General features: G+C 36.6%; 1 long non-coding RNA gene across 1 annotated transcript; it reads right to left on the bottom strand.

The window, feature by feature from the left end:
• Window positions 1-2,875: 2,875 nt before the first annotated feature.
• On the bottom strand, window positions 2,876-3,643 carry LOC114412300. Its single transcript, XR_003666640.1, has 2 exons — window positions 3,483-3,643; window positions 2,876-3,396 (listed from the first exon to the last, which is right to left on the bottom strand). It is a non-coding gene; the product is annotated as an uncharacterized LOC114412300 (long non-coding RNA).
• Between the last annotated feature and the right edge of the window lie 16,007 nt (window positions 3,644-19,650).

The raw sequence follows: 19,650 nt of genomic DNA, 5'->3' as shown, positions 1-19,650 counted from the left end.
TGCAAGTGTATCATCGTCTTCTTCGACGATATTCTAATATACAATCGCACTGTTAGTGATCATTTGATTCATTTAGAGACAGCGTTTCAAGTATTAATGAATGGCAAATTCACTCTCAAGTTACCCAAGTGTTCGTTCGCGCAACAACAAATTGAGTATCTTGGTCACATTGTTTCCGGCAAAGGGGTACAACCAGTGCCTGACAAAGTACAAGTTGTTCAGCAATGGCCGTCGCCGCACACTGCTCGCAGCCTCCGTGGGTTTCTTGGACTCACGGGCTTCTATCGCAGGTTCATCAAAGGATATGCAGCTATGGCAGCTCCTCTTTCTCACCTGTTAACTAAGGATGGTTTTGCGTGGTCACCAGAAGCAGAAGCTGCCTTTCAAGCTCTCAAAAATGTTGTCACTAACACTCTGGTGTTAGCACTCACGGACTTCACAAAATCGTTCACCGTGGAGATAAATGCATCAGGTTTCGGTATGGGTGTAGTGCTATCTCAGGGAGGACATCCAATTGCCTTCTTCAGCAAACAGTTTTACCCCAAGCTAGTGCGGTCCTTAACGTATGTACGCGAGCTTGCAGCTATCACTAACGCCGTTAAGAAGTGGCAGCAATATCTTTTAGGTCATCACTTTGTTATCCTTACAAACCATCGTAGTTTGAAGTAGTTGATGACTCAGGCGGTTCAAACTCCTGAGCAACACAAGTACTTGGCACGATTGCTGGGGTTTGATTATTTCATACAATATAGGACAGGCAAAACCAATGTAGTTGCGGATGCCTTGTCGCGATCGTCGGAGTCACCCACTACGTCTTTCTTCATCCTTTCGACGCCCCACTTCATGTTCCTGGAAGATTTATGGAAGGAGCTCTAGTCCCACAACGAGTTCATCACTCTCAGAGAACAAATTCGTTCATCTCCGGCAGATTTCCCTGAGTACACGATAACATCTCACTTCATTCTACATCAAGGACGCATATGGTTACCCCCCAACTGCTCCTTCATCAATGCCTTGCTTACTGGGTATCACCAGACGCCCACGGGTGGTCATATGGGCTTTAGGAAAACCTTGAATCGTTTATCGGAAAACTTCACGTGGAAAAACATGACTGCGGACACTCGCAAATTTGTTGCTAGTTATGTAGATTGCCAGCTTGTGAAGTATGAAACTGCAAAACCAAGGGGTCTACTTTGCCCACTGCCCGTACCATCTCAGCCCTAGGAGGACCTGTCAATGAACTTCATGGTAGGGTTGCCGGCATACCGCGGCCACACCTGCATTTTTGAGGTGGTAGACCGTTTTTCTAAAGGTCTTCATCTCGACATGCTGTCGTTGCATCACACAGCGCAAAGTGTTGCCCAGCTTTTCATGGAGATAGTAGGTAAACTCCATGGTATGCCTAGGAGTATCGTTTCTGATCGAGATCCACTTTTTGTCAGCAGGTTTTGGCAAACACTTTTTCCTTGAGTGGCACTAAGCTTAGGATGAGCTCTGCCTATCATCCATAGATGGATGGACAAACGGAGGTTGCAAACCGAGTGGTGGAGCAGTATTTGTGCACCTTTGTTCACCGCAAACCCACGACTTGGGGACGATTTCTGTTGTGGGCGGAGTGGTCGTACAACACTTCTGTTCACTCGGCAACGGGATTGACTCCGTTCGAGGTAACCTTTGGTCGTAAACCGCCAAATTATCCTCACTATGTGGAAGGCACTGCAAAAGTGGAAGCAGTAGATGAATTGCTGAGCCAAAGAGAAGTCGTATTCACGTTATTACGTCAAAAGTTGTTTAAAGCTCAAGAACATATGAAGGCTATCGCGGATGGTCATCGCCGAGATCAAGAGTTTCATATCGGAGATTGGGTCCTGGTTAAACTCCGACCATATTGACAAACAACGATTTCAGGTGCGGCACATTCCAAGCTTGCCAAGCGTTTTTATGGGCCATTCCAGATCATAGAAAGAATGGGACCAGTTGCCTATAAGCTGGCATTACCAGAGCATCCTCGCATCCATCCCGTATTTCATTGCTCTATCTTAAAACCCTTCATCGGATCTCCAACATCAGAACAAGCTATGCACCTTCCGTCCTTGGCCATGGACAACCAACCGGTTCCAGTTCCCTTAGCTATCTTGGCTCACAAGATCGTGCCCTCGGACATAGGCCCAAAGCACCCAGTGTTAGTTCAATGGCAGGGTCTTCATCCTGATGAAGCATCGTGGGAAGAATGGTCAACCCTTAAGTCCCTTCATCACCTTGAGGACAAGGTGTTATTTGAAGACGGTGGTAATGATACATCTAGCAGAAACGAGTTACAAATAGCAAAGCCCAAAAGACAAAGTAATACTCCCTTGCACCTGAAGGACTATGTACTTGATAGTTAAGCCATACACGTACACGAAATAGACAACTAGCTTCGAGAAGAATACAACCATTAAAAGCTTTTTGTTAGAACAACTAACTGGCAGTCAAAGCTTGGTTCCTTTTGTAACAAACTATAAATGTTTGAAAGCGCTTTGCAAAAGAGAAGAAGAAATAATACTTCTTTCTCTCTCTCTCTCTCTTATCTCTCTTTCCCTTTGAGGAGGTTGCTGGGCCTCGAAGACCCGCTACTAACAACTTTTCAAAATAAATTACACTTACATCTCATTCCTTCTAAGTTTATGACTTATCATATAAGTATTTGCTGTTTGTTCTACTCTCCACAAAATCTCCTTTTCCAACTTCATTACACTCAGCACCTCTTTTTCACGATGCTAATTCTATTCAACTAAAGTACATCACATGCTTTACACATGTTTCTTAAATGAAATTCTAGGAAACTTATGCCCCTTTTCTTTCTCACATCATCTGATACAAATCAACAACAGTATAACACGAAATCAAGATATATTCAGATTCAAACTCAACAACACCAAATCAAGTTCAACGGATTCAGAATTTAGAAAAAAAACAAAAAAATTGTTCTATGGTTTGCCCTTAAGTAGAGAAGCCAATCCGGTCACAATCTTAGTCCCTAGCTCTCTCAACACTCTTCGGCTTCACCTGCGATTGCCACACCGATGTCGTCGCCACCGCCTTAACCTCATCGGATTCAGGCTGCGATGACATTTTCTCACTAAAACTCAGCTCCAACTCATTGCTATTGCTCTCCATCGACATCGCGTCACCGTAGGACACCGTTTCTGGCACCGCGACGGTGACGACAACTTGCACAGAGGAGGACGGGGGTTGCTTCTCCTTCTCCCTAATACTTCGCGAGCATGTAATCGCGCTTCCTCCACGCAGGAGCGTGCATCCCTTTCTTCTTAAAACTCTGCTTCGCTACTTCGGAAACAATCGCCACGATCTGCCGACACTCGCGTAGGAGATCAAGCTGTCTGCAGCATAAAACTATAAATCTACAATTAATTAATAAAATTGAATTGGGAATGAAATTGGTTATTGATAGAGGCAATTATTTTGTTCATTTAATATACCTTGAGTGATTCAGTGGCGTCGACAATTGTTAGAAGCAATTGTTAGTTTGTGGGTAGTGGTGGTGGACCGAAACGCAAGGGAAAGGGAAGAAGTAATGCAAAAATGAACCGTTAGTTAGCACCATTACATTATGGGAGGTCAAAGTAATGAAAAATAAAGAGGTGGGTATTACGTTTTAAATTCAGGAAAAGTCATTGTAATTTTTTTTAATGTTTATATCAAATTTCAATCCAAGATAATTTAAGAAAAAAATATTTTTAAATTGAAATTAGTACAATTTAATGAAGATAATTATTTTTCCTAGTGAGAGTAAAATATATTTTTCTTTCTATAATGGAGTATGGAGAGAGCATATCTTATAATGTAAACCTCACAAACATTTGCATGCCTAGACACCCTTGTGTTTTAGGATGAGTATGTGAGCAAATTACATCATTTTATATTTTAATTAAGACTGTTCATGGGTATGGATCTTTAAAATCCAATCCATATCCATTTAAATGGTTTGGATTTTGAACCATATCCATTTATATGGATTTTAAAAGACAGTTTGAATATTTTTGAAACCTGATTTAAACCATAAAATCCATTTGTTTTTTTTAAAAAAATCAATTTTAAAATCCATTTATTATTTAAAACAGGTTTTCAAACCAATTTAAACTGATATAAAGTGAATCCATTAATTTGCAAGTAAAAAAAGACATCTTTATATGAAAGCAAAGAGAAATAATGACAATCTCCATATCCCAAATAAGCAATTTACATGAGAATCGCAACATATTTTTTCTTCACAAGTTAAAACTAAACCATACGGATAACACTTCTATCCTAAAAATCTACACCTGGAAGGGTTTTAATTTCTCAATGACATGGTATTGCAAAATAATAAAATATAACTAGCAAAAAAATCCAGAGAGAAACAATGCATTCCAACATTGCTGAAACTAAAAGCTGCAAATCCTAATTCTCAAACTAGAGTAGAGATTTTCCCTTGCCCTTCTTGTCACCACCAATCTCAATGTGCTTGCATCTCCGCACAACATATATAGGAACAAACCATTAGCCACACACCACACTCCAAACAACATTAGACCAAAACACGCCAAAGCGGTCTTCATTCTTCATCCAAAACAAGTGAGGCAGCATAAGCAATATCTTGTGAGGAAAACATTTCTGCAAAATATAAAGAGACATCTAACTACTTAGCAAATCATAATTTATTAGGTAATAATATACTATATCAGCAATTTATTTTATTTTACCTTCCTCAAATTTCTTAATTTCCTCAAATACCTCATTTGTAAACACAAGTGAGGGTGCCCCGTTTAACCAATCTTGAGTGCAAATAAGAGCTTCAACCATTTTTGGTGTTAGGGAGTTGTGGTATGGATCAAGCACTCTTCCACCGGAGTTAAATGTTGACTCAGAAGCCACAGTGATGACAGGTATAGCCAACACATCTCTTGCAATATTTGCAAGAACCGAAAATCATCCAGAATTTAAAATCCACCAATGTAGAATATCCAAAGCCTCGGTCTCTAAGGATTCCTCCAAGTATTTTATCTAACTCGGATTTCATTGGCCCACTTGATTGGAGGAATTGATTATAGCCATAACGATCGGTAATACATCCACTTGACTCAGTTGATTGGAGAAACTGACAATAGCCGTAATGATCACTAGAGTGAGTTTCTTGTGACTCACTTTGAATCCCCTCCATTCCACCACTACTCAAACAGAGATTTCAAACAAGAGAATAGTTTATTTTGTAACATAGTTGCCAAATTAAAATCAAAAACTTGAGAAATCTGCCAATTTGAAAAAATAATTTATAACGGGGGTCTATGACAACAACAATCAATAACAATATGTTCAAAATGTCAAGATCTCCCCAACACTTCGTGTATTTTGTTTTCATCTTTCCAGCCATTGACTTTATACCCACGTCCTTAGACTCACACTTCATTGATCTTCAATCCGACTCCAAAGGCCTCTAACATGTACATATTAGCATTCACATAAGATGAACCGGAAAGACATATAGTAGCTTCATAAAAATACTTTAAAAATGGTAACATTGAGTGAGCATAATCCCATTCTTCATCCAAAGTTTAAAATCTTCTTGTGCAACTTCCAATTATTATCAATAAAATGGGCAGTCAAACACATGTAGCTAAGATTTTGATTAGAAGTCCAAGCATCAGTTGTGAGACACACTCTTTGACAATGTTGGGAAAGAAAATTCTTCAACTTGATCTTCTCTATATCCCATAATGTGAGGATGTCATGAGTTAATATAGCATGTGAGGTGACATTAAATCTGGGTTGTAAGATGCTTGAAAACTTTATGAAAGCCTTATGCTCCACTAGTCGGAAAGGAAGCTCCATTACTATAAGCATCTTTACCAATTCCCTGTGACATCTCTCTTGGTCAAATTTGACCAATGAAGGGGAAGAACTCACATGACCTTCCACATTTTCTGTTGTTGAAGTTGAAACTTGCTCCGCATTATAACATGTCTTTGAATGAGCTAGCATGGAACTTGTTCCATTATCGCACTTGATTGAGCTTTGACAATGGTTACATTTATCTCTCTTACTTGTTGACTCAGGGTTTGGAGTGAAGTGATCCCAAACTCTAGACTGACTTTTTCTTTGAGTACGAGGTGGTAACTTATTAACGGTGTTGGAGGCAGCAGGTGGAGGGGACGAATACTCAGTCATCTCTCATTTTGACTATTTGTTTGCATAAAAATACTGAGAATAGTCTCTGAATATGTAAATTGAAGTACAAGAAATGCTAAGAAAGTCAGACTAGTTTTATAAGAAAAATACATGTCAACTAATATTTGGTGAAGTCAGACTTCTTTTAAAATGCAGTCGGCAGAACCAAGGATGTCGACTTGTGAAGGTAGAAAATGGAACCTACAGCTTACCAAAAATAATATATATTGATCACGGGAATACATTTTTGTTTCATGCAATCTAAATAGACCTGCGGCTTACCAAGAAAGATGACCAACATAAGATAACTTTTCTCTTTTCAAAAGTGAATTAAAATATGTATAGATAAGAGATGTTAATTATTAGGTAAGATACCAGTATAATCAATATAAACATATATTGGATGCCAAATTTATGGATGGATTGAAAGATAATGTGTTGGGTGTTGGGATTCTCTGTTAATGTACCTGGTACAACTTAATATAACTGCAAAAGATGTCCTAGACATGATCCTTGCCACTCAGTACTTGACACTTTAGAAATTGGTGCCGCCTCCAAGTCTTTTGCTGTTTTCATTTCCCAAGGATCTGGTTCTGTTTGTGATATAGCGACCCAAATTAGTGATGGACTTTTTCAGGGTTATAATCAATAGTTTCTACTCCACCTAGCTCTTGTATATGATATGTAAGTATGATAATGCTGTATGAATATGTGTGGCTGTTTTTCAGTGTATAGTGTGTTCAGTTATCTTGTTTAATTAGACAATCTTGTCATATTTAAGTGAGTATGATAATGCTATATGATATGTAAGTGAGTATGATAATGCTATAGGATATAGTGTCTTTCAGTATCACTGTGAATACAAGTATTCTAAAATGTGAACGATGCAAAACTAAGTTTTCTTAGCAGGAAATTTAATTGTCTTTTTAAACGCATAAGCGAGCACTTAATGCTGATAGTTTAATTGTCTCTATTACATTTTATCAACGAAGTTATATTGCCATATTTTCCCTGCAGGGAATTGGATGATTTGATTACTTCGCATTTAAATGATTATTGTTTACAAAGTAAACATAACCCTACTTCCTCTATGAATAATCAGTTCTCCCAAAACTAGACAAACCATGCAAGTATTATGTAGCTATCACTTCATCTTATCTTGGCTAGCAAAGGAAGAAATCAATTCTTGCATAATGGATTTTGTTTTATAGATTTACCTACACGAAGAAACAAAAGTCAATTTAAACTTTCATTGGTACAAATCTTTGATAATTGTATGTTTAAATATTTCTAGCACTAATTATTCATAAACTGTGTATGGCTTCTTTTCACTACTCAAAAACATAGGTAACAAAATACACCGCAAATTCAATGTAGATTATTGTTTCATGATTATACTATTCTTGTTATAGTAGTGCAATCCACAAGCTAGCTGAATATTCCAGTGTAGAATATAAGTTTTATAATATATATATATATATATATATATATATATATATATATATATATATATATATATATATATATATATATATATATATATCCTTGCAGAATTACTTCCCGCAACACAATATCAACTACCAAATATCAAAGACAGTAACAATAAACCTGTCATGGCAATTCTATTCAAGACAAAAGATGTCAACGAGGAAGTAACCTCTAAAGACATTAAAAGCCTAATGGAACAGGCAAATTATACCAATAAATACTTACAAGCTTTAGGAGAAACCATTAAAACTAAGGTAGTTCCTAAACAAAAATCAATTGAGGAAGCTTCGCCAAGTATCCCCATTGAAAAACCTTTATTCAAACCTTTCAAAGTTAGTGAGAAGGCTAAACGAAAAATTAGGGAACTTAGAAAAACTAAATCCTTAATTGAAGGCGTAGGTGACAATCATAGTGAATTACTAAACAAGATTGGTAGTTTACTTAAGGTCATTCCAGATACTCCCCAAGCCTCGAAAAATACTTCCAAAATGGTAATAAGAAGTACCTCCAAATTAATTAATGTTATTAATGAAGATAGTGACCAAAACTCAGATAACACAACTGAGATAGAATCAGTGTCAGAAAAGAATATAAATCCAATTAATTCCAAACACTGGAAAACACCCTCCAAATTATATTATCAACGTCCGACTGCCCCTGACCTTCTATTAGAAGAGAGAGGTGAAAACAATTTTAAGAGTTTTAGTGCAAACAACATCTATGAATGGAACATAGATGCACAAACGGATTATAACATCATGAATACACTCCAACATATGACCATGGTAGCCACGACTTACCAAACCTCCCATGAATGTTCAGAAGAAACCATTATAGATATCTTAGTGGCAGGATTTTCTGGACAACTAAAAGGATGGTGGGATAATTATCTAACTAATGAAGAGAAATAAAAAATTTATAGCGCAGTTAAGACGGATCTCAATGGAAAAGTCATTACTAATGACGACGATAAAGAGATTCCTGACGCTGTTAACACATTAATTTTTACAATAGCCCAACATTTCATTGGAGACCCATCCTTGTGGAAAGATAGGTCTGCAGAATTATTATCAAATCTTAAGTGTAGAACCTTAGCGGATTTTAGGTGGTATAGAGATACTTTCCTAACTAGGGTTTACACAAGAGAAGATAGTCAACAACCTTTTTGGAAAGAAAAATTTCTAGCCGGTCTTCCCAAATCATTAGGAGACAAGGTTAGAGATAAAATCCGTAGTCAATCTGCCAATGGAGACATTCCATATGAAAACTTAAGCTATGGTCAATTAATTTCCTATGTCCAAAAGGTAGCCTTAAAAATCTGCCAGGACGACAAAATTCAGAGGCAATTAGCCAAAGAAAAAGCTCAAACAAAGAGGGATTTAGGTTCCTTCTGTGAACAATTTGGCTTACCAGCCTGTCCAAAATAAAAGAAGAAACAAACCTCTAGGAAAGAAACCCAGGATCATAAGCCAGCAAATAGAAGAAGATTTTCAAAAAGAAGATACTCTCAAAACCCCTCAACCAGTAGAGAAATGGAAAATCCTAAACAAAAAATAAAATAAAAAATAACGTGCTACAATTGCGGAAAACAAGGCCACATTAGCAAATATTGTAGACTAAAAAAGAAGTTAAGAAACCTTAACCTAGAACCCGCAATTGAAGAGCAAATAAACAATTTGCTCATAGAAACCTCGGAGGAGGAAACAGAAACTTCATCCTCCGTGCTTTCCGATGAAAACCTAAACCTAATCCAACAAGATGACCAACTATCATCAACAGATGATGATGATGGGCAAATCAATACTCTAACGAGAGAAAAAAATCTCTTGTTTGAAGCAATTAATTCCATACCTGACCCCCAAGAAAAAAAGGTTTTTCTGGAAAAACTCAAGAAAACATTAGAGGTAAAACCTAGACAAAAGGATTTTATTACAAACAACAAATTTGATGTAAGTAACATACTCAAGAGATTAGAAAATTCTTCAACCAAACCAACGACAATCCAAGATCTCCAAACAGAGATAAACAATCTAAAAAGAGAGGTAAAAGAACTTCGTCAACAACAAGAAATTCATCAGATCATTCTTTTTCAGCTAGAGGAAGATAGTGATTCTGAGAGTGCCAACAACAGTGAGGAAAACCAACCAGAAAATTTAGAAGATGATATGTTTATGGGATTAATCAACAAGATTAAAATCCAAAAATTTTACATAAACATAAAAATAATTATCAATGATTTCGTTTTAGAAACAATGGCCCTATTTGACACAGGGGCTGATTCAAACTGCATTTTAGAAGGATTAATTCCTACAAAATTCTTTGAGAAAACCTCAGAAAAATTAAGTACGGCAAATGGCTCAAATTTAAAAATTAATTTTAAGCTATCAAATGCAATCATTGAAAACCAAGGTCTTAAGATTAGCACAAACTTTCTTCTGGTAAAAAACCTTAAGAATGAAGTAATCCTAGGAACGCCCTTCATTAGAGCCCTGTTTCCCATCCAAATATCTAATGAAGGAATAACCACAAATTATTTAGGAAGAAAAATTATATTTAATTTTTCTACTAAACCAATTTCCAGAAATATAAATCTTATAGAAAATAAGATTAATCAAATTAACTTCTTAAAAGAAGAAGTATCTTTTAATAATATTCAGATACAATTGGGAAAACCCCAAGTAAAAGAAAAAAATTCAATCTTTATTAAATCATATTGAATCGACCGTCTGTTCTAAATTGCCACATGCATTTTGGGACAGAAAGAAACATATTGTTGATCTCCCTTATGAGAAAGACTTTAGGGAAAAACAAATTCCCACAAAAGCCAGACCAATCCAAATGAATGAAGAACTTCTTCAATACTGTCAAAAGGAAATCAAGGATTTGCTTGATAAAGGCCTAATCCAGAAAAGCAAAAGCCCATGGTCTTGTGCAGCTTTTTATGTCAATAAACAATATGAGATTGAGTGTGGAACACCCCGCTTAGTCATAAATTACAAACCACTAAATCAAGCATTACAATGGATTAGATATCCTATTCCAAACAAAAAAGATTTGCTTAACAGATTAAATTCTGCAAGGATATTTTCAAAATTTGATATGAAATCTGGATTTTGGCAAATCCAAATCCAAGAATCAAATAGGTACAAAACAGCGTTTACTGTACCTTTCGGGCAATATGAATGGAACGTGATGCCATTCGGACTGAAGAATGCCCCTTCAGAATTTCAAAAAATTATGAACGATATTTTTAATCCCTATTCAAAATTTGTCATTGTCTACATAGATGATGTTTTAATCTTTTCCCAAAACATTGACCAACATTTCAAACATCTCCAAACCTTCATACATATCATCAAACAAAATGGTTTGGCGGTCTCCAAATCAAAAATCAATCTTTTCCAAACTCGTATTCGATTCCTTGGTCACAATATATATCAAGGTACAATCATTCCAATCGAAAGGTCAATAGAGTTTGCTAGCAAATTCCCTAACCAAATCTTAGACAAGACCCAGTTACAACGATTTCTGGGGTGCCTAAATTATGTAGGAGAATTTGTCCCCTATCTAAACAACGTTGTCAAACCATTACATGATAGGCTGAAAAAGAATCCGCCTCCTTGGTCTGACCTCCATACCCAAACAGTTAAAGAAATCAAAGTCAAAGTCCAATCCATAAAGTGTCTGTATCTTCCCATTCCACAGGCATTCAAAATTGTCGAAACTGATGCATCAGACATCGATTACGGTGGCATCCTCAAACAACAAGTACATGGTCAAGAACATGTCATCGCATATACTTCAAAACATTGGAATCCTGCACAATTAAAGTATTCAACTGTTAAAAAAGAAGTTTTAGCAATTGTTTTGTGCATTTCCAAATTTCAATCTGATTTATTAAATAAAATTTTTTTGGTAAATGTTGACTGCAAATCAGCCAAAGACATTTTACAGAAGGATGTAAAAAACCTTGCCTCAAAACAGATTTTTGCAAGATGGCAAACAATTTTAAGCGTCTTTGATTTTAATATAGAATATATCAAGGGCTCTTCCAACTCTCTACCTGACTACCTCACCCGTGAATTTTTACAGAAAATTACCGATGCCTCCTAAGGTGTCTAGTTCCTTAGGCAGAGGAGGGGGATCCAGTACAAAAGGAAAAGAGGTTCTATTGGCTCTACCAGAGCCAATAACCAAAAAGGCAACTACATCATCTTCTGGGTCACCTACCCAGACTGGGTCATCAACCTAGAAAGGAAAGCTTGAAGGGTCATTGACCCAGATAACTACCGCCAAACCTGAGTCATCAACTCAGGAATCCCCAAAACCAACAACAACCAAACAGACCGTGGCTGACTATGCCTGATCAATACAAACTCTCTTGGCCCTAGAAGATATAGGCCTCACCAAAATACCAAAATTGGCCAAAAAGACCTGGGCAGAAATGGCCTCAGAATCAGATGATGATTCTGAAACAGATCTGCAAAAACAAATCCAAAAGGCCAAACAGACCAAAGCTGTCTGCAATCAAAAATCAAGCCAATCGTTGACTCAACAAGAATCAACACCACAACCCAACAACAATTATATTTCAAAAAACAAAATTTTCAATGTTTTACAAATGGAACCAGAATACTGGGACAAGAATCCTTTCAAATTAACCGCCAAAGTATTCCCCCCGGGATTCCATTACAGGCCAACAGCCACAAACAAAACCCGCAAATTCTACGAATTCATTCTAATAGATACGAACTCAGTATCTATTAAACACTTCAAAGACCCCAAAGATCCAAATCTAAATACCCATTCCACAATCCAAATCCTAAAGGTTATGCAGCCACGACGTTATGGCCCCAACTTAAACCAACCCAAGAAATTTTCTGCACCATTTGACCCCGAAGGATATAATTATTGGGATTACATTGACGCCTGGACCAATGTGTTCTGGCATCAAAATAGTAAATTCAAGCATTCATGGCTAATTTACTTCAAAAATAACACTGTGTATAATTTTTCAAATTGGTTCCTCCAATGGTGGAACTACTTCGGACCAATTCCACAGATATTCCCAGAAGAAGTCCAATAGGGATTCCAACAATTCAACAAGCTCTACAACAGCAAGGAATCATGAATTCCGACAGATTTGAAGTACTTTTCCAGTTTTGCCTTGTCATGGATTTTTTCATGGCAATACAGGTACGGAAAAACCGAAAACAACAAACAGTATCCACCATCGCAGAGACACGCCTTTGTAAAATGGTGGTCACAATTTGATACCTCAAAGGCTGCTCCAGAACAAGTCAAGAACTGGTTCCAGAGCAATCCTGAGTTCCTCAAACCTGCTGACCCGGAGACATCTTTGTTTCTGAATCAGAAGTCGCAACTTGCAGCATTCTTAGCAAGCTCAAAATCTAAAGAGAGTCTTGCTCAGAATCTCAAAGAAGTTCTCCAACTACTTCAACAGGAAGTGGAAGAAGAACCCCCCAAGAAGGAAGCCGAATCATCTGAGACAAATGATGACCAAGAAGATTATATATATATATATATATATAGAAAACAACAGAGAGGAAGTATTGAAGTAACACTAACTAATAAATATTTATTGAGCACGGTTGCACAGATACTCCCAAGTCAATACTATAGATGTTGGCCAATCTTGGTGCTTTCTAACTAGTCTCAAATAACTTCACTCAATCAAATAATCAAATGAAAAATCAACTCATGTCTCGTGCACATTAATTTTTCCCTTCACCATATACAATTATAAAATCCTTTTTTCATAAGCTATAAATCAAATACTTATATATCAATTGAAAAAATCCCATAAGGTAAAATCTAATCCAACCTGTACCATAAGCTTTGTTTATGCAAGTCAAACACAAATATATACTCGTTTTGTACTCTGCATTAATACACATTATTCCTGTCGGTTGTTAATAACACAACACCACACCATACACATCACACAAATCTCATTGACAAACTATAAACACTGTGGTCATATAACATCACTCAATATTCCAGGTGAGTAAGTGGGTTAGTAATTTAGTATAATCTTCGCAGAGGAGACGAAAAAATAAAGCAATTTTCCAACATCAGAATAGCAAGCATAACCCTATTAATTAAGAAAATCCTATTACCAGAGGAAGGATTGACATTTACCTAGTTGAACAGATGCTAGAACGAACGAGCCATCTTCATTCTAACCCATCTTCAAGACTTCAACACTAGAAGATTAGAAGACGCAAGGGAGAGAGATCCAAGTTCAGAAGACGCAAGGCAGCGAGGAAGATAGTCAGAAGTTCCGAAGACGCGGGGAAAGAGACCCAAGTTCAGAAGATTGCGAGTCGCGAGGGAGAAGACGCGAGTCACAAGGGAGAAGACCAAGTCATGACCATGAGGGACAAAAGGTTAGAGGGAGAGAGTGTGAATATATATTTGTGAATTATTTTTTAAATTGTTTTGTAGTGTAATTTTTTTTGGAATAGTTAGTGTAATTTTATAATTTTTTATGATTTATTTGTTAAGTGTTATTTTTTTTTATAAAAACAAAAAAAAATATTTTAGTTATTACTAAGATTAGATTAGATTGCTAAGACTAAGATTAGATTAGATAGGTAAGACTAAGATTATATTACATTGTTAAAACTAAGATTAGATTGGCTAAAAAATTAATTTGAAATATTGTAATATTCTATTTTTTTAAATTTAAAAAAATTAGATTGCTAAAAAATTAATTTAGTAATTAGATTGGTAAAAGTAACATTAGATTGTTAAAACAATTTTTTGTATACATTTGAAATATTTACTAAAGTTGATAATTAAACAATTTTGATATTTAACTGAATGTTGTATTAATATGTTTATTACAGTAATTAATAATTAAACAAATTTGGTATTTAATTGAATGATGTATTTAGAAGTTTATTGCAGTGATTGAAAATTAAACAAATATGATATTTAAGTGAATGATGTATTTAGATGTTTATTACAACAATTGATAATTAAACAAATTTGGTATTTTATTGAATGATGTCTTTATTAGAATTTATCTGATATTTATTAGTCATTTGTTTAATTATAATATTATTTTTTATTTATTATAGTTGAATATTTTAATGAAGATATGTAGTGAAAATGTAGTTTGTGGCTATATAATGTACAATACATTTTTATTTTATTTTTTATAGAGTTATATTTGTGGCGATAACAAATGAGGTGATTGTATAATTTTTTTAAGTTATTTTTTGTTTATCATTGAATTTGTTAAATGTTTTATTAAGATGAACGAAGAACAATGAATGCATGATAGTATCATGTCTGAAGAAGTGGATATGAATGTTGAGAATGAGGAAGATGTTAGCGTGAAAGTAGAACACGTTGATTGCTCTGATGTCTTTAATACTTCTCAGGTATTTGTCTAATTTGTTGTTGATACAGTAATTATATTGCATAAATGTTTATTGATCTCAGACCTTCTTTGAATTGTGTTATAGTTGTTTGCTACCATGATGGAGTTTTACATTGGGCTCGATCGGTGGTTCATGAAATTGGATTTGTTGTCGTGATAATAAGGTCAGACACAAATACTGGTGTTAGAGGAAGGGTCTCATTTTTGTTAATAGCTTGCGAAAGGAGTGATAAGTATAGGCCTAAGAAAAATGATTTGGTTAGAACATGCATTGGCAATAGAAAATGTGGATGCCCGTTTAAGTTGCGTGCAAAACCAATTTTGGGAGGAGAAGGATGGATGATGAAGTTAATTTATGGGACTCACAATGATGAAATGACAAAGTCATTTGTTGGGCATCCATATTCGGGTCGACTGACTAAAGATGAGAAGATTGTTGTTGCTGATATGAAGAAGTCCATGGTGAAGCCAAGAAATATTATTTTGACATTGAAGGAGCACAATGTCAGCAGTTATACAACAATAAAACAAATTTACAATGCCAGAAATGCTTACCGTTCTTCCATAAGAGGAAGCAACACCAAAATGCAACAGCTCATGACGCTGCTTAACCGATGTCATATCCTAATTTCATTCGGGGACCATTGTTTGTCGGCATGCGACCTTCGTTTGACCACCTCAAAATGTTTAACACCTATCGTTGGGGAATTCGTAAAGTTCTGAGATGTTTTGGGAAGAAACTGGTCAAAAACACGAAAAACGGGAGTGTATTTAGCAAAGTGAGGTGTGTGTAAATAAATTGTTACACTCTAATTTCATTCGAGGACCATTTTTGATCGCTTCGAAAGGCTTAACACTCATCACGATGGAATCCGTAAAGTTTCGTGAGATTTTGAAAAGAAAACAACCAAAAACACAAAAATGGGGGGTGAACTTATCAAGATAGGGGTGTAAATAGAAATTCAAATCTAGGCCATGGGTTGCTTAAGGAGGAAGCAACTAGGTGGCAAGCTCCTCCACGTTGTTGAAAATGGTTTTCGGGGCTTCCATAATGCTTCCGTAAAATTTCTGAAAACCTTGGATAAACATATTTCACTTAACATTGGTGAAAGGGAAGAGAAAAAAAGATGAAAATCAAATCCAAAACACTTCCGTACGGCTTCCGTAACTTTTCCGTAAAGTACGAAAAAGGGGGTGAACTTAGTAATTGGGGTGCGCTTAGAAATCTTCCTCAAGAAGCCTCTGGGCAGCAAGCACCTCCCTTTTTCCCTATAAATAGGGGAGGGGGGCTGTTTCAAAATATTCCGGACCCCTTGGCTATGCATTTCGACTGTTTTGGGTGAAAAAATGTGTTTTTGTGAAGAAAATCCAAGCCGATGTGCTTCCGTAAGCGATTTTGTGGAAATTCTTCATCGTTCTTTGTCGTTCTTCAGTCTTCAACCGGTAAGTTCCCTAAATCGAATCTTTCAATTCATTCTATGCACCCTTAGTGGTCCCTACTTATTTTGTGTACTTTCACTTTAATTTCGCTTACTTTCAGTTTTCTTTTCTTCCGCTTTAACGAGCTTTTAACCGTTTATTTAAGCCGTTTTCTCACCTAATAAAATGACAAAATGAATTTCAACCGATCATTTGTGTTGTAATCTCGTTTAATCACTGTTAAAACAAAATCTAACCGATCGTTCACGCTGTAACCTCAGTTAAACAAAAAAAAACAAAATAATAATAAAATAATCAAAATATCTTGAAAAAAAATTAATAAAATAATCAAGAAAAATCAATCGGACATTTTTCTTTGAAAGTTTCCTTGAATTAATTGACTAATAATCAAAGTGAAACCAAGGCTAAAATCAACTCACAAATCAAGCTTTGTCCGCAAAAATCACTAAAAATCGTTTTAACGTCCACCGCCTTAAACGGTACTCTTTGCTTTTATCGGTTAACATGGACCGTTCAAAAGCATAAAATCAACATGTAACTTTACCACTTTTTCAAAAACTACGTAGGTCTGATTTCCTCATGGCAATTGAGGATACGTAGGAGCAAAAGCCCCGCTTTTGTCGACCACCCCAAAAGATCGTTAATGGTCCAACGCCTTAACGTTTCTCTCCTTTCAAAACCAAGAGATCGTTATTGGTCCAACGCCTTAACGTTTCTCTCCTTTCCAAAAATCAAAAGATCGTTTAATGGTCCAACGCCTTAAACGACTTTTGTTCGGTTAAAATTGATCTTGTGGAAAAAGATCAAAACAACTTAACCAATGTTTAGTTCTAAAAGAACTACGTAGGTCTGGTTTCCTCATCGCAATTGAGGATACGTAGGAGCGAGGGAAACACCCTTGTCGACCACAAAAAGATAAAAAATACAAAAAACATAAAAAGCATAAAAACACAAAAAGACATAAAAAAGGGGAAATAAAACATTTTGAGGTCATATTTGCACACTTGATTGAAGGATGCCATCTCTTGTGACGGACGCGTGGGGTGATAATACCTTCCCCGTGTGTAAAAACAACTCTCGAACCTTTCACGATTAAAGTTGGTAGACCACACGTTCCAATTTTTCTGACGTTTTTCTTGAATAAACATTGGTGGCGACTCCGCGCATTTTCCTTTCTTCGAAGACGCACCCGTGAACCACGCGTCGCCCTCCCGCCGAAGGGTAGGTTGCGACAGTTGGCGACTCCACTGGGGACTGTTTTTAGAGAGTTAGGCCTTCTAATCTCGTGCAATATCATGACTTCCTCTTTTGTTGGTTCCCTTTTATTTCTCTTACGTTCTTTTATATAACTCCTTGATGCTTTTAGTGTGTTTTTGAAATGTATGCATGAGATAGATATTTATTCATTTGATGCACACAAACACCAACACTATTTGTACACACGGTGAGTTGAAAAGGGGCCATATACCCGGGTCCATGGGAACATAAGGAGTGGAGGTGAATCTGTGGTCATGCTGGGTCTACGACTTGCTTGATAACAGTGAACCCTTATCTAGAGTTTTTCTCTTTGATAACATATTGTTGCTGGTAGTCCCTACTACTGCAATATGTTTTTTTCGAAGGGGATGATACCTCTAGAAACCATCAAGAGAGATATGACCACCTTGAGAATTATCACTAAAAGTCTTTTAGTTCCTCCCGTTTAGGTCCCTAAATGAAGCGAACACGCTGCGTGCCTTTTAAACACTGCCATGCATATAATCTGAATGTCATGTACGCCTTTGCTGTATGATTATCTGAGGATTACATCCCCCTGTTCCGCTTTTGCGCATCTGCATCATGTTGTCACACATGTGTTGTATGTTCATCTCATCTTTTGTCACAGGAAGCTGGAAGGTCCGTATCACCTTCTTAATTGCACATATGGGGCACTGCGCCCCCAAATGCACAAGTAAGAAGAGAGGATTTTCCGGGCTCTCGTGTCCGTAAATGCATTCATATCATGCATCGCATAAGCATCTCTCCATGGCATCGTAATGGACGTATCGTTCCTGCATTTGTCACTTATCATTTCATGCATTGCATTTTGCATAAGTCTTTTCATCACCATGCATTTGCATCTACCATGCTTTTTGCATACCTTTTATTTTCATGTTTACTCATGCATGATCCTTGCATTTTCCTCTGCAAAACAAAAACAAAAAAAGGAAGCATGAAAATTCACACTGCATTCTTAGTTTCATGTATTAGGTACCATGAGCCAACCATGTTGGGATCATAAACCTATTTAAAAAAAAAAAAACAGAAAAAAACAAAACAAAATGATTGAGCATGGTATCTAATGCGTGGTTAACTAGGAAATGATGTTTCTTCGAGCATCTCAATCTCATAGTTACATTTTCCATGCATAACATACGTATTCCCGAGTCTTTCATCTCTATGAAATGTTGTCAAAGTATTGGCGATCAAAATTGTCATTCCTTGGGTTATGGGGTTGAACCAAGCTCATGCTTTTATGAAAAGGTTCATCAAGTCAAGTTGAAGTATGGAAGTAACCACCATGCAAAAATTGGGGCAAAAGATGGATCGAGTTACATCGCTGCTTCGTCTACTGCCAAACACATTTAGGACTGTTGATGTCCTTGTTACTTTCAGTTTCACCTTGACAAAGATGTCATGGACCATGTTGAAAATCTAAATTGATTCAACCCCATGTCCTGCGCAAAAATTCACAATACTTCAACTGTGCATCATTCGCATACATCCATGCTTTTCATTGGTTGCATTTCTCATTGCATTCTTTCCTTGAAAAAAAAATGAACTTAATTATTGTTATCAAAAGGAAAGAACACGCTTTACGATGCCCTTACCGAACCCGTGCTAGAGCTAGAGTAATGGGTGAAGTAGAGGAGGTGCAAGAGTAGACGAAGGTCATGAAAGAGCAAATGGCCACAATGATGGAGGCCATGATGAGCATGAAGAAGATAATGGAAGCCAATGCGGTTGCAATTGCCGCTACCAGCGTTGTTGCTAAGGTGAACCCGATGCCCCCATCTGGCCTCAACCAAATAAATCATCCAACCTCAGATATGGTAGGCAAAAAT

Source organism: Glycine soja, chromosome 5, assembly GCF_004193775.1.
Source record: "Glycine soja cultivar W05 chromosome 5, ASM419377v2, whole genome shotgun sequence".
In the NCBI taxonomy this organism is placed as follows: domain Eukaryota; kingdom Viridiplantae; phylum Streptophyta; class Magnoliopsida; order Fabales; family Fabaceae; genus Glycine; species Glycine soja.
Note: the sequence above shows the minus strand (reverse complement) of the source record. Positions and strands in the feature narration are given on the sequence as shown.